Here is a 13,111-nt window from a genome sequence, read left to right as displayed (position 1 = left end):
ACTATCTCTTACTTCCTATATTCAATCTATTGTCAAAGCCTAATTCACTTTTGTGTTATCTTTTGAATATATCCTCTTCTCTCCTGTAACACTACCATGACTCTAGTGTAAGCACTCATTACCTCAGGAACTGATTATTATAATAGCCTGTTGGTGGGTCTGCCTGTCTCAAGTCTCTCCACTTTTGTTCATTCTCTATTCAGTCACTAAAGTGATTATTTTTTTCTTAAGTGTAGGTCCTCCCCTACCTTTTTTACAGACATACACTCTCAATAAACTTCAATAGCTGCTAATGCCTCCAGGATGAAATATAAAATATCCTATTTGATGAATGTACTTGCATAACCTATATTAGATTATTCGCTGTCATGCTTCTCCCAAAAGTTATATAAGATTCCTTGAGGGAAGGGACCTTTATTTTTGTCTTTGTATTCCCATTTCATAATCCAGTGCTTGGCTCTTGATAAGTACTTGATTGTTTGCCATTCTATAACATATTGGAGTGCATTATTTTAAACAGCTGAGTTGACACAGTTATATCTTTATGAATTTAAATGACAGAAAAGTATACTCACATTTGTATATATATATATATATATATATATATATAGCAACTTTGTAAATGTTCCCATTATTTTCTAATATTGCTTCAAAAATTGTACATATGCTAAATCATATAAGATATTAGGGCACATTATAATGCCAAAGAAGGCAAACAATAGCAATTTCTTCATATATAAAAGGAGAATAATAATATGCATGTTGACTACCTCATAAGTTTATTTTGATGGAAAGTGCTTCACATACTTTAGGACCCCATGAAAATCTGTACAATTATCATCATCATTTTGGTTTAGACTTGTGATTTCATTGTTGTAGGTAATTCCCAGTGTGAGAATTCCATCTACCAATTAAAATCAGGAACTAATTTGTGACATAATTTTAGAGTTGTCTGTGTTGTCATTATTGCTTCACTTTTATAGAAAAAAAATCACTTGTAGAATCCTACATTCCAGAGAAGATGGTCCAGGCCAAAAAACACAAAGCACAGCTACTATTTTATTCTTTGAAATCTATGTACCAATCCATAAATAGGAATCTTACACAAATAAAAATACAACTTTTTGTAAATTCCTGTAAATATAATGTAAACAAAAGACATTTTTTTCATAGATGCTAACTTTGTAAATCACACAATATAATATAATGTCCTTATATAAGAGAACATAGAAGTAGTGGGAAAGTTAGATGTTAACTTTGTCAGTCTCCTAAACCTACTCTCACTCAGTAGAGTCAGTTTCCAGCACATTGGTTTGAGAAAACTGGAAAGTACTGAAATGGAAGACCTATAAAAAAGTCAGATCCATACATGAACATATAGACATCCCCAACTCTAGTTTATATGTAGATTACATGCCATCTCTGTGGACAAATACTCTTTCATGTGTCTTTATGAGAAGCAACAGTGACACACAGTGGTAGATTGAGTCAATCATACATGTTCTCCCTCCAGATATCCCAGGAGGTACAGCAGATATCTCTCCGACTTTCTTTCTTTGGAAAGTTTGGTTGTCTTGTTAATTCAGGCAGGTATTAACTACCCAATATATTCAGCATACCCCTCGTTGTAAGCTGTCAGGTGGTGACATAACATCACATAACATGACGCTACATGATACATAATGCCTGAATTGAAAAAAAATAAAAAAAAATCCCAGACACTTCTTTCAGTGAAATAGTAGGTAGCTAATCTGAATATTTGGGGTAATTGGCTCGAGGAAGAGAGAGGCATCATTATTTCAGGCTCCCTAGTGAGCGTTAATTAGCCATATTGCTTCATTGTTTGACAAAGAGAGCGCTGCTAGTAGTGCTAAATCTATAATGACACATTGGCTTTGGGAGCACAGGTATTTTAAACTACCTTGACTGACTGACATAGAAGTAATTCTATTCAGAGTTGAGTGAGGAAGTCAGACAGAGTTCTCTCTTTTCAGAGGTGTACAAATTCACCTGTAGAGATGGCCATGAGGTTTCCTTTCTTGATCCTTACCTCCAACACAACTGGTCTTCGTACTGGGAGAAGGGGATGGAAGGGAAGCAAAAACATCAGAATCTCCTATAACTTAGTCTGTGGATTCCCTGGGCTATATGAACAATAAATCTCATTTAAGAGGCATTGAACCTTATAGGAACAACTATATTTGCTATTATATATTTGCAGATATCACATTACATCCAGAGAAGGTTTTCTAGACTCCTGAGGACTATCCAAATCAATATTTGAAATGTTAGGAGGATTGGAGGAAAGGCCACAAAAGGGTAAATTCTGTAGTGAATAATAGTATATTATATTTTATTTGGGACTTTAATAATAATAACAGGAAAAGGGAGACTGACAGTAGATATTAACCTCAAAGAATATACTGGACTTCCTAGGGGAAGATAATACTTCAGATTCACCATAATTAGTTATGTACTTTGATTTGTTTTCTCAGGATGACCCTGGAGTTTCCCCTCATCCAACCATGTGTTCACATCATGTCCCCCAGATGATAAAAAGTGCATTTGTGCAAATGGTTAGTTGGAATTAGGAGAAGCAAAATACAATGTCCCAGATGGGGACTGAACCCATCACCTTGATCACAAGTTGCATTAACTAACCAAAAGAAAGGATTGCAATTATTTGTTTCAAGGGAAGGGTCCTATGAGAGGAATAGAATTTATGAGTAGGGGTAGTGATACTGAAAAACAAAGGATAGAAAGAAAAGAGCATTAACAAAATATTAAACAAATATATATTATGTAATATATATTATATGCATATATAATATATATTATATATATATGTATAAACAAGCACACACAAATCTATCTACTGTATCACTTAGATACTTAGTGAATTTCACACTTTTTTTTAAAAATCTGCCTTGAACAACAAAACATTCCTAGATTCTTTTGGACTAGTAGACTCTTTTCTTCTCCAACACTCATTTATGTGACTCATACTTCAATGTCTCATCTCTCAACTAAATACTCAGGGTAGTTTGTTACTGCTCTGTTAAATTAGGATCACAGATTTAGAGGTACCTCAAAGGGTATCTTGTCCAGATTTTTATAGATGAAACCAAGGGCATCTTGTTCATAATTTTATAGATGAGGAAACTAAGGCATAAAAAAGCAAATTAACTTGTCTAAAAATCACACAGGTAATAAGTATCAGTGAGAAAATTTCATCCTATGCCTTTGATTTCAAAGCAATTGTCTGTTTTCACCACTTTATCATTTACCCTTTCATTTACTATATAATTTAGAAAAGTTGCATGTAATAAAAAAGTTTCATATAAAATTTTCTTTTCTGGGGGTAGCTAGGTGGTGCAGTAAATAGAACACCAGTTCTGGAGTCAGGAGGACCTGAGTTCTAATTTGATCTCAGACTCTTGATAATTACCTGGCTGTGTGACCTTGGGCAAGTCACTTAACCCAATTGTTTTGTTTTTAAAAAAACCCTAAATTATTTTCTTTTCTCCCCTAGTTTACTGAAATGTTCTTTTTTTTAATGGTTAGGTTAATAATAAAAAGCCTATTAAAAAAAGATTGAATGGCAGATTAATTAGAATTTGTTGAATTCCTTAAAGAATTCTTCCCATTCTAGGAGTATTTCAAAGACCATATTCTTATTTCTGTGAGAGGAGTAAAAAATTTCTGTCTAGAACTAAAAGAAGGGAAGCACTTTTTTTCTTCTAGATTATAAGGAGGTAAGAATAGAATATTATACATACCCATTTGCAAGTAAACTTATAAGTATATCATAGACTAGATTTTCAGAAACATGACCTTCGATATCAAATCGAATGGACATTGAAGTATGAGTCATATAAATGAGTGCTGGGGAAGGAAAGAGTCTACTAGTCCAAAAGAGACTAGGAATGTTCTGCTGTTCAAGGCAGATTTTTTTTAATAAATGTGAAATTCGCTGGGTATCTAAGTGGCATAGTAGATAGATCACTGAACCTGGAGTTAAGAAGATATGAGTTCAAATTCAACCTCAGTCACTTACTAACTGTGTGATCCTGGGTAAGTCATTTAACCCCATTTTTATCTTAGTTTCCTCATCTGTAAAATGGTAACTGCTGAAGTAAATGATAAATCACTCCAGTATCTTTGATGAGAAAACTCCAAATGGGCTAATGAAGAGTTGGACACAACTGAAATGAGAGCAACATCTAAGAAATGGCTTGCCAGTCCTAAGGGAGGTTGTGTCAAAATTTTAAAAGTATCCTGAATTTTTGACTTCTGGTCTTGAATGACATTCAACAATACAACAACTTTTTATCAAAATCTAGTTCTTTTCCTTTGTTATTGAAGATCAAAATTACATCACTAGGTTAGAGACAAGTTAGTGTGTCCAACTGTGGCTGATCAGACCAAATACTAACTCAGGATGCTCTACCACAGATTGGGCACAAGTAGTCCATGTGAACACCTGGAGTGGGTACTCTAAACTTATGGATGTCATATTTCCTTGGACTATTTCAATTCTGCCTTCCTCATAGAAGCCAGCACCTCACTGATGAAGACATACCATGCTAGGAGGTCTTGTACCAGTGTCTCCCATGCTGCACAATCAATTCTAAAGTTCTTCAGTGAGACCTTCAAGGTTCTTGGTATCATTTCTGACTCCCCTTATGAGTGCTTGCCCTGATTGAGTTCTCCATAAAATAGTCTTTTTTGGCAAGCATATGTCTGGCATTCTAACAATGTTCCAGCCTATAGTAGTTGAATTCTCTATAGTAATGTTGGAATGCTAGGCAGTTTAGCTTGAGAAAGGACCTCAGTGTCTGGTATCTTCTCCTGCCAGGTGATCTTCAGAATCTTCCTAAGACAATTTAAACAGAAGTGATTCAGTTTCCTGATGCATGGCGCAGATAGATTGTCCAGGCTTCACAGGCATATAGCAATGAGATCAGCACAACAGCTCTGTAGACCTTCAGTTTGGTAGTCAGTCTAAAACCTATTCTCTCCCACACTTTGTTTCAGAGCCTCCCCAATACTGAGCCAACTCTGGCTATGCAAGTGTCAACCTTATTGTCAATGTGCACCTCTTTGGAAAGGACACTGCAAGGTAAGTGAACTGTCCACAGCACTCAAAACTTTTCCATTTGCCATAGTCGATGGTTCCACATATGGATGGTGTGGTGCTGGCTGATGGAGCACCTGTGTTTTCTTGATGTCAAAAATCTACTTCTGTAAAAGCCACCATTCTGTAAAATCTTTGAAAGCATCTAACATTAACCAACCTCCTCCCTTCTGAATACTCTTTTTTTTAAGGTTTTTGCAAGACAATGGAGTTAAGTGGCTTGCCCAAGGCTACACAGCTAAGTAATTATTAAGTGTCTGAACTCAGGTACTAAACTGGTCATAAACTACTTCCATTTCTATAGATCTGACAGGTAAACTCCAGGGCTGGTGCTCTATCCACTGTGCCACCTAGTCACCCCTGAATCCTCTTTTAAAAATGTTTTTTTAAATCTTAATAGTATTTTATTGTTTTTTTCTCAATTACATGGAGAGACATTTTTAACATTCATATTTGCAAAAATTTTCTTCCTCCCTCTCTTTCTTACCCTTTCCTCAAGACAGCAAATGATCTGATAGGTCATACATGCACAATCATGTAATTATACATATTTTTTGTTTCCATGGTATGCATTGATCTCAGTTGAATGTAATGACAAAGAAATCATATCCTTGAGGAAGAAAATAAAGTATGAGATAGTAAAATTACATAATAAGATATTTTTTTTCTAGTTTGAAGGTAATAGTCTTTGGTCTTTGTTCAAAGTCCATAATTCTTTCTCTGGATACAGATGGTATTCTCCATTGCAGACAGCCCAAAATTGTCCCTGATTGTTGTACTGAAGGAATAAGCAAGTCCATCAAGGTTGATCATCACCCCCATGTTGCTGTTAAGGTGTACAGTGTTTTTCTGGTTCTCCTCATCTCACTCAGCATCAGTTCATGCAAATCCTTCCAGGATTCCCTGAATTCTCATCCCTCCTGGTTTCTAATAGAACAATAGTGTTCCATGACATACATACACTACAGTTTGTTAAGCCATTCTCCAATTGAAGGACATTTACTTAATTTCCAATTCTTTGCCACCACAAACAGAGCTGCTATGAATATTTTTGTGTAAGTGATGTTTTTACCCTTTCTCATAATCTCTTCAGGGCATAGACTCCGCAGTGGTATTGCCGGATCAAAGGGTAGACATATTTTGTTGCCCTTTGGGTGAAATTCCAAGCTGCTCTCCAGAAAGGTTGGATGAGTTCATAGCTCCACCAACAATGTATTAGTTTCCCAGATTTCCCACATCCCTTCCAAGATTGATCATTGTCTTTGGTCATATTGACCAGTCTGAGAGGTGTGAGGTGGTACCTCAGACACTTTAATTTGCATTTCTCTAATAAGTAATAATTTAGAGCAATTTTTCATATGACTATGGATCATTTTGATTTCCTCATCTGTAAATTGCCTTTGCATATCGTTTGACCATTTGTCAATTGGGGAATGACTTTTTTTTTTTGAAAATTTGACTCAGTTCTTTGTATATTTTAGAAATGAGTCCTTTAGGGGTGGCTAGGTAGCACAGTGGATAGAGCATTGGCCCTAGAGTCAGGAGTACTGGAGTCCAAATTGGCCTCAGACACTTAATAATTACCTAGCTGTGTGGCCTTGGGCAAAACACTTAACCCCAATTGCCTTGCAAAAAAAAAAAAAAACCTAAAAAGAAATAAATGAGTCCTTTGTCAGAAATACTAGTTGCAAAAATTGTTTCACAATTTACTACAATACTTTTGATCTTCATTACAATGGTTTTGTCTGTGCAAAAGCTTTTTAATTTAATGTAATCAAAATTATCTAGTTTGTTTTTAATGATGATCTCCATCTCTTCCTTGGTCATAAACTACTTCCATTTCTATAGATCTGACAGGTAAACTACTCTTTGATCTTCTAGTTTTCTTATAATACTGTTTTTTTATGTCTAAATCCTGTATCCATTTGGATCTTATCTTATAATTATACATATGTCCACATGAATCATGTTATGAAAGAAGAATTAGAACAAAAGGGAAAAACTACAAGAAAGAAAAAATATAACAAGTGAAAATAATATTCTTTGATCTGTATTCAGGCTTCATAGTTCTTTCTCTGCATGTGGATGCATTTTCTATTGCAATTGTATTGCTGAGAAGAATTAAGTTTATCATAGTTGATCATTGCTATCACTGAATATAATGTTTTGGTTCTACTCACTTTACTCAGCATCAGTCCATCTCAGTTGAATGGGATATCATTTCTTATAGAGCAATAGTTTTCCATTACATTTATATACCAACTTGTTCCCCATTCTCCAATTGATAAGTATCCTCTCAATTTCCAGTTTTTTGCCACCACAAAAGAACTGCTACAAATATTTTTGTACATTTGGGTTCTTTTTTTCCTTTTTTGTCATCTCTTTGGGATATAGCTCTAATAATGGTATTGCTGGAGCAAAGGATATGCAGAGTTTTATTGCCCTTTGTGCATAGTTCTAAATTGCTTTCCAGAATGGTTGGATCACTTCACAAGTCCTCCAACAATGTATTAATGACCCAGTTTTCCCACATCCCCTTCAACATTTATCATTTTCCATTCTGTCATATTAGCCAATCTGTAATAGTTGTGAGGTGGTACTTCAGAGTTGGTTTAATTTGAATTTCTTTAATTCTGAATATACTCTCTCTTAGTTATTTTTCCCAGATGCTATTCTCTCTCATTTTACTTCCCACCTATTAAAGTGATCCTTCTATAGTACTTTATAGGTCATCTAGTTGGAATCTCTTTTTATTAATAAGGAAACTGATGTTTAGAGAAGTTAATTAGTTTTTCTAGAGTCAAACAGGTAGCAAGTGACAGAGCTGACACTCACATTCAATCTCATGACACCATATTCAGTGTTCAAAATGGAGTATCCCTTCCATTGCATCATAGACATTTATTTATTTAAGGCAATGGGGTTAAGTGACTTGCCCAAAGTCACCCAGATAGGCAATTATTAAGTGTCTGAGGCCAGATTTGAACTTAGTTCTTCCTAACTTCAGGGCCAGTGCCCTATCCACTGTGTTACCTAGCTTCCCCTATCATGGACATTTTAAAGCACAAGTCATCCATTACTAAAGTTTCAGAATTATTTTTATCTTAATGATTTTAAGGTTTGGGCTTCAGAAGTGGTGAAACAATCCATTATTGCCACTAGATCTAGTTTGAATAAATTCCCCAGTCTTTGGGACTTAATATAATACATGTTATAGAAGAAAACTCCTCTATCTTTGTAATTCTTAAAGAATCTTAAGAGAGTTGAGGCATATCTTTTGGATAGCTTCCAGAAGACTATTCCCAGTTAAGATTCCAAAATCTTTTTGATACTACAAATGATTTACCATAGCATTGCTTGAATTGCAAATTCTCCCTGAATTGGTCAAAATCAAGTTAAAACAAGTATTTATTCAACACCTACAATGTGTCAGAACTGTGTTATGTACTGGAGGTAAAGGAAGACAACATTCAAACACTGATCAATGTCACTGATCACAGTGAGAGTATGGGGGAGTGATGTATAAGAAAACTGGAAAGATATTACTAATACCTTCCTTTTGGAGAAAATTCTTCCCAAAGTTTCTATGTCTACAGATTTGGGGGTATAGAAGATGCTCCATGCCTTTTCTTTTGCTTGAATGAAAGTATTAATGAGAGTCTGGGACATGCTCAGAGTCCTTCAGTTTGCTAAGATGTTGCCATCTGTGATCGTAACTATGGAGCTCCTTACAGGAGAATCACAATGGCTGGAGACTGGCTCTGGTTGGCCTATCAAAAAATTGAGAGGAAACTTTTTTCTGCTGATCATGGAACTTAAAGTTGTCAGCATCTTCAAAAGAATTTGGGTCAATATCAGCTTTGACTTTGATTGATTCAAGTCTGAGAAAGTGAGATGATTCCTTTACTAAGAGCATCCAGTAAAGAAACTAAGATGTTAGGGAAGGTTTAGTGCATTTCTTCAGCTGACTATATACTAAGGAATGCACCTGGATCCTTTTGGCTCTTGTTTATTTCTGCTCTAGGTCTAGGGAGTTTACTCTTTCCCATTAGATTGTAAGCTCCTTGAGGAGAGGGGCCTCTTTTGTTTCTCTAGGGCTTATCACAGTGATTGGCAGGTAGTAGGTATCTAATGCATCTTTACTAAATTGTACTGAATTGAATGTCTGACCTGGGCCAGGAATGTTAGCCACAGGGATCTAAGAGTTCAGGAGTCTAGACTGGGTTTGGTATTCAAAACTAGTATCAAAGTCTTAAGAAAAATAGATCTAAGAAAAATCAGGCATTGCTTTGGAGTAAAACTTGTATAAGGTTATGTAGGAACTGACTACAAAGCTAATTGATATTAAGTGGTAAATAGAACTAGTCACTAGTCCTGTAAATAAATTGAGAGAATTAAACTGATAGGGACTTGAGCTGTGAATAATAATACTGCAAATATCAGTATTGCCATTCTGTCCTTTTGTGAAAAGTTAGTTAATAAAAGAGAGATCCAAATTGATAGAATGCTTGCTGAACTTTCTTTTTAATTTGTTGCCATGTGAAGGAAATAGACTATAAGTTCTGAAGTCAAGAACACATGTTCAAATCTTGCCTCAGACACACTAATTATGTAACTGTGGAACTTTATTTCATTTAATCTCTCATTGTCCCAAGAAACATAAAATTTAAGTTTTGAACAAGTGGCTGAATTGCATTACTGGAGGGACCTCCCATGATGGAAATTCTCTAATTAGATGAAATCACAGATTCAGGCCCTGCCCCACCCCTTCCCCCAGAAAAAAAAAAAAGAAAAGAAAATGGTATTAGAATATTAACAGGAGATTATTTATAAACCTTTCAGATATTTTCTAAACTTTAAAGTTTTTTCCTAAACTTTAAAGAGCAGTTTGTGAACTTATAAACTGACACAACCATGCTGAGAAGCAATTTGGAATTATTCACAAAGTTACTAAACAATGCATACCTTCTGATTTAATTATGGGATTGCTAGGTCTTAACCCAAAAGAAGTAAAAAGATTCTCTATATACAAAAATATTTGTAAATTTTTTTTTTGTGGTGCAAAAAACTGGAAACTAAAGGGATGTCCTTTGAGGAATGGATAAATAATGTGATTGAATGTGATGGAATACTACTGTTTTATAAGAAATGCAATAAGATGATTTCAAGAGACATGGAAAAACTAATATGAGCTCATTCAGAGTGAAGAGAGGAGAGGCAGAAGCAAAATATATAGTATAATTATACTAAAATGGATAATTTTGAATATTTTTATAAATGGATAAAGAATGAAATGAGCATAATCAGAACATTTATACAACTCTTCTATAAAGATAAACAAATATGAAAACTTTAGAACCATATTCAATGCAATAAACATTTGTGATTCCCAAAGATCAATGCTGAAGTATATTTTACTTACTTTCTGCCGAAAAGGAAATGGACTTAGGCCACAGGATGAAATATATATGTTGTATGCAGCCAATAAGGGAATATATTTTTCTTGGCTATGCATATGTTACATGGAATTTTAGTTTACTCCCCTCCCCTCCCCTCTCCCCCCCCTTCCCCACTCTACTTCCTCTTTCCCCTCCACATGGCTCTCTACCCCCTCCCCTCTTTTCTCCTCTTTCATCCCTCCCCCCCCTCCCTTTCTCTCTTCTTTTTCCCTTTCTTTTCCTTCCTAATGAGATGATGGATGGGGAATGGAAGGGAGAGAAAAGAGATTTCTATCAATTGAAATACATTTTTAAAATAGAGAAGTTGGGGGGGTACAAATGGAATTTTCATCTGAGTTCACTGTAGTGTTAGTTTCATTTCATTTTTTTTTATTTTGCCATAATAAAGTTTTCATGAGGTAAGGGTAATCTGGAAATATTTGTAATATAAAAATAAAATGTTTCAATTAAACTTAAAACCCTTAGATTTGTCTACTATTAACTAAAAAAAACAATATTATAAGCAAACTAGAAGTTGGATTTTATAGGTTGAAGTAGTTTCTCTTCCTTTCCTCCTTATCCTTCTTCATTCCAACCTCCCTATACTGCTCTTTGCTCAAAGAATTGTATTAAAGCTAGATATTGTAAAGCACTGCAAAGTATTTCATAGTCTATGAATGGTAAAAGGTAATACAAACTATCAAACAACTTAGAGAGTAAGAACATCCCTTTTCCAACAGGAATATTTATGGCTCTCAAAGATACAAGCCGACTCTTCACTTGAACTAGTAGGTTACTGATGACATCATGCTCTTCAAGGAATAATCTGCTGCTCTCCAGAAATGCTGTGCACTGAAATCTTCAGGCTTGATTAGTTTATTTCAAGGGAGAATGGAAAAAAAAATCCCATTCGCCTTGCAGTGTATTGTTCCTGGGGGAACACATGTTTACATTTTGCTGAATTACACAAATCTACAGCAGTTATTGGAGAGCTAAAGATATATTAATATTGAACTGTAGGCAACCACATGTTGATAATGAGCCATTTTGTGTTTTGGCTTGTAGAAAAAGAATGTGGAAATGCCTTGTTCTGTGTGTTTTTTTCCTCTGACAGTACTGATACCCTGCCGCAGGCGCTCTGAAAATAATACCATAAGGTTAACTGACAATTGCAGGTATATTTACACTGATATCCTGATATTAGCATGTTGCTTTAAAAAAATCCCACTAGTGATACAATATGCATCTAAATAAAGTTTCTGCTTTGAGAGGAAAGTAGTAGAAATGATATGGATTGGTCCTATCAGTCACTTTTTAGGAACAATGAATGTTTACATGTGTAAGACAACCTACTAGATCTTGATAAAAGCAAAGTATGGTAAAATAAACTCACCCACCCACCCCCGCCAACCCCTAACTCTGGCCCAGGAAAGAGAAAGTTCTGGTACTGAGAGTCAGAGGAACTGGGTTGTAAAGTCTTCACACTGCCACTGATGATCTGTGATGTTGAGCATATAGCTTGATCTACCTTGGACTTTGGTTTTTCATCTATAAAATGGGGGATGTGGGTGGGAATGGTAGAGAATATGATCAAGGGTTCTTAACTTAGAGCTCATGAACTTAAAAAAGTTCATTACTATCTTTCAATATTATTGGTTTCTTTTGTAATCTAATATTGTTGTTGTTTATCATATGTTTTTAAATATTATGTTCTTGCCATCAGGGAGGTGATGCCATCACAAGCAAATGAATTGGATTTAAATGAGAGAGGACTGTGCAAAAACACTATCCTCATTTTCTCCTCTGGAGTCATCTGGGTCTAGTGGCCAGATAATTCTATGTATTTTATTAAACAAATTTAAGAAGCAATCCCCAAGCATTCCAGACTGATAAAGGGATCCATGAAACACACACACACACACACACACACACACACACACACACACACAAATATAAAAACTACTGGATTATATTCATACTAGATCTCTATTGTAATTGAGGAGATGAGACTCAAAGAATATTTTAAAAGAGATTCAGTTCAACTCAGCAAGAATTTTTAAAGTTCTTGCACTGCATTGGACTCTGAGGACTCAAGGACAAAAAAAAGAAATAGGGGAGGCTAGGTGGTGCAGTAGATAAAGCAGTGGCCCTGGAGTCAATTGTACCTGAGTTCAAATCCGACCTCAGACACTTAATACCTAGCTGTGTGGCCTTGGGCAAGCCACTTAACTGCATTGCCTTGCAAAAACAAACAAAAAAAAGTGGAAAAAGAAATAGTCCTTATCCTCAAGTCCTTATATTCTACTAGAGGGGAACATCATGCACATAGACAAATAAATAGAAATTTTATATAAAATATATATATATATATATATATATATATATATATATATATATATATATATATATGAAACAGGGCTTGGGAAAGGGATAATAATTTGGAGAATTAGAAAAGAGCTAGCTCTGCAATGGAGGTAAGATGAAGCTGAAATGAGGAAGGAGAGTATTTCAGAAACTGGGCTACAACTTCTGTAAA

The 13,111-nt window shown here is 35.1% G+C and overlaps 1 long non-coding RNA gene across 8 annotated transcripts in view; it reads left to right on the top strand.

Annotated features, from left to right (window-relative positions):
* Window positions 1-13,111, top strand: part of LOC141522010 (uncharacterized) — a 354,724-nt gene that overhangs the window by 327,062 nt on the left and 14,551 nt on the right. For 7 of the 8 annotated variants that reach the window (XR_012478113.1, XR_012478110.1, XR_012478106.1 and 4 more), the window contains 2 exons: window positions 2,222-2,319; window positions 5,038-5,122. This is a non-coding gene — a long non-coding RNA (uncharacterized LOC141522010). Of the gene's footprint in view, window positions 1-2,221; window positions 2,320-5,037; window positions 5,123-11,315; window positions 12,909-13,111 lie in introns of those variants that run through there. The other variant, XR_012478111.1, reaches the window with a different exon arrangement.

Source organism: Macrotis lagotis, chromosome 4, assembly GCF_037893015.1.
Source record: "Macrotis lagotis isolate mMagLag1 chromosome 4, bilby.v1.9.chrom.fasta, whole genome shotgun sequence".
Taxonomy (NCBI): domain Eukaryota; kingdom Metazoa; phylum Chordata; class Mammalia; order Peramelemorphia; family Peramelidae; genus Macrotis; species Macrotis lagotis.
This window is presented reverse-complemented; position numbering and strand designations above follow the sequence as displayed.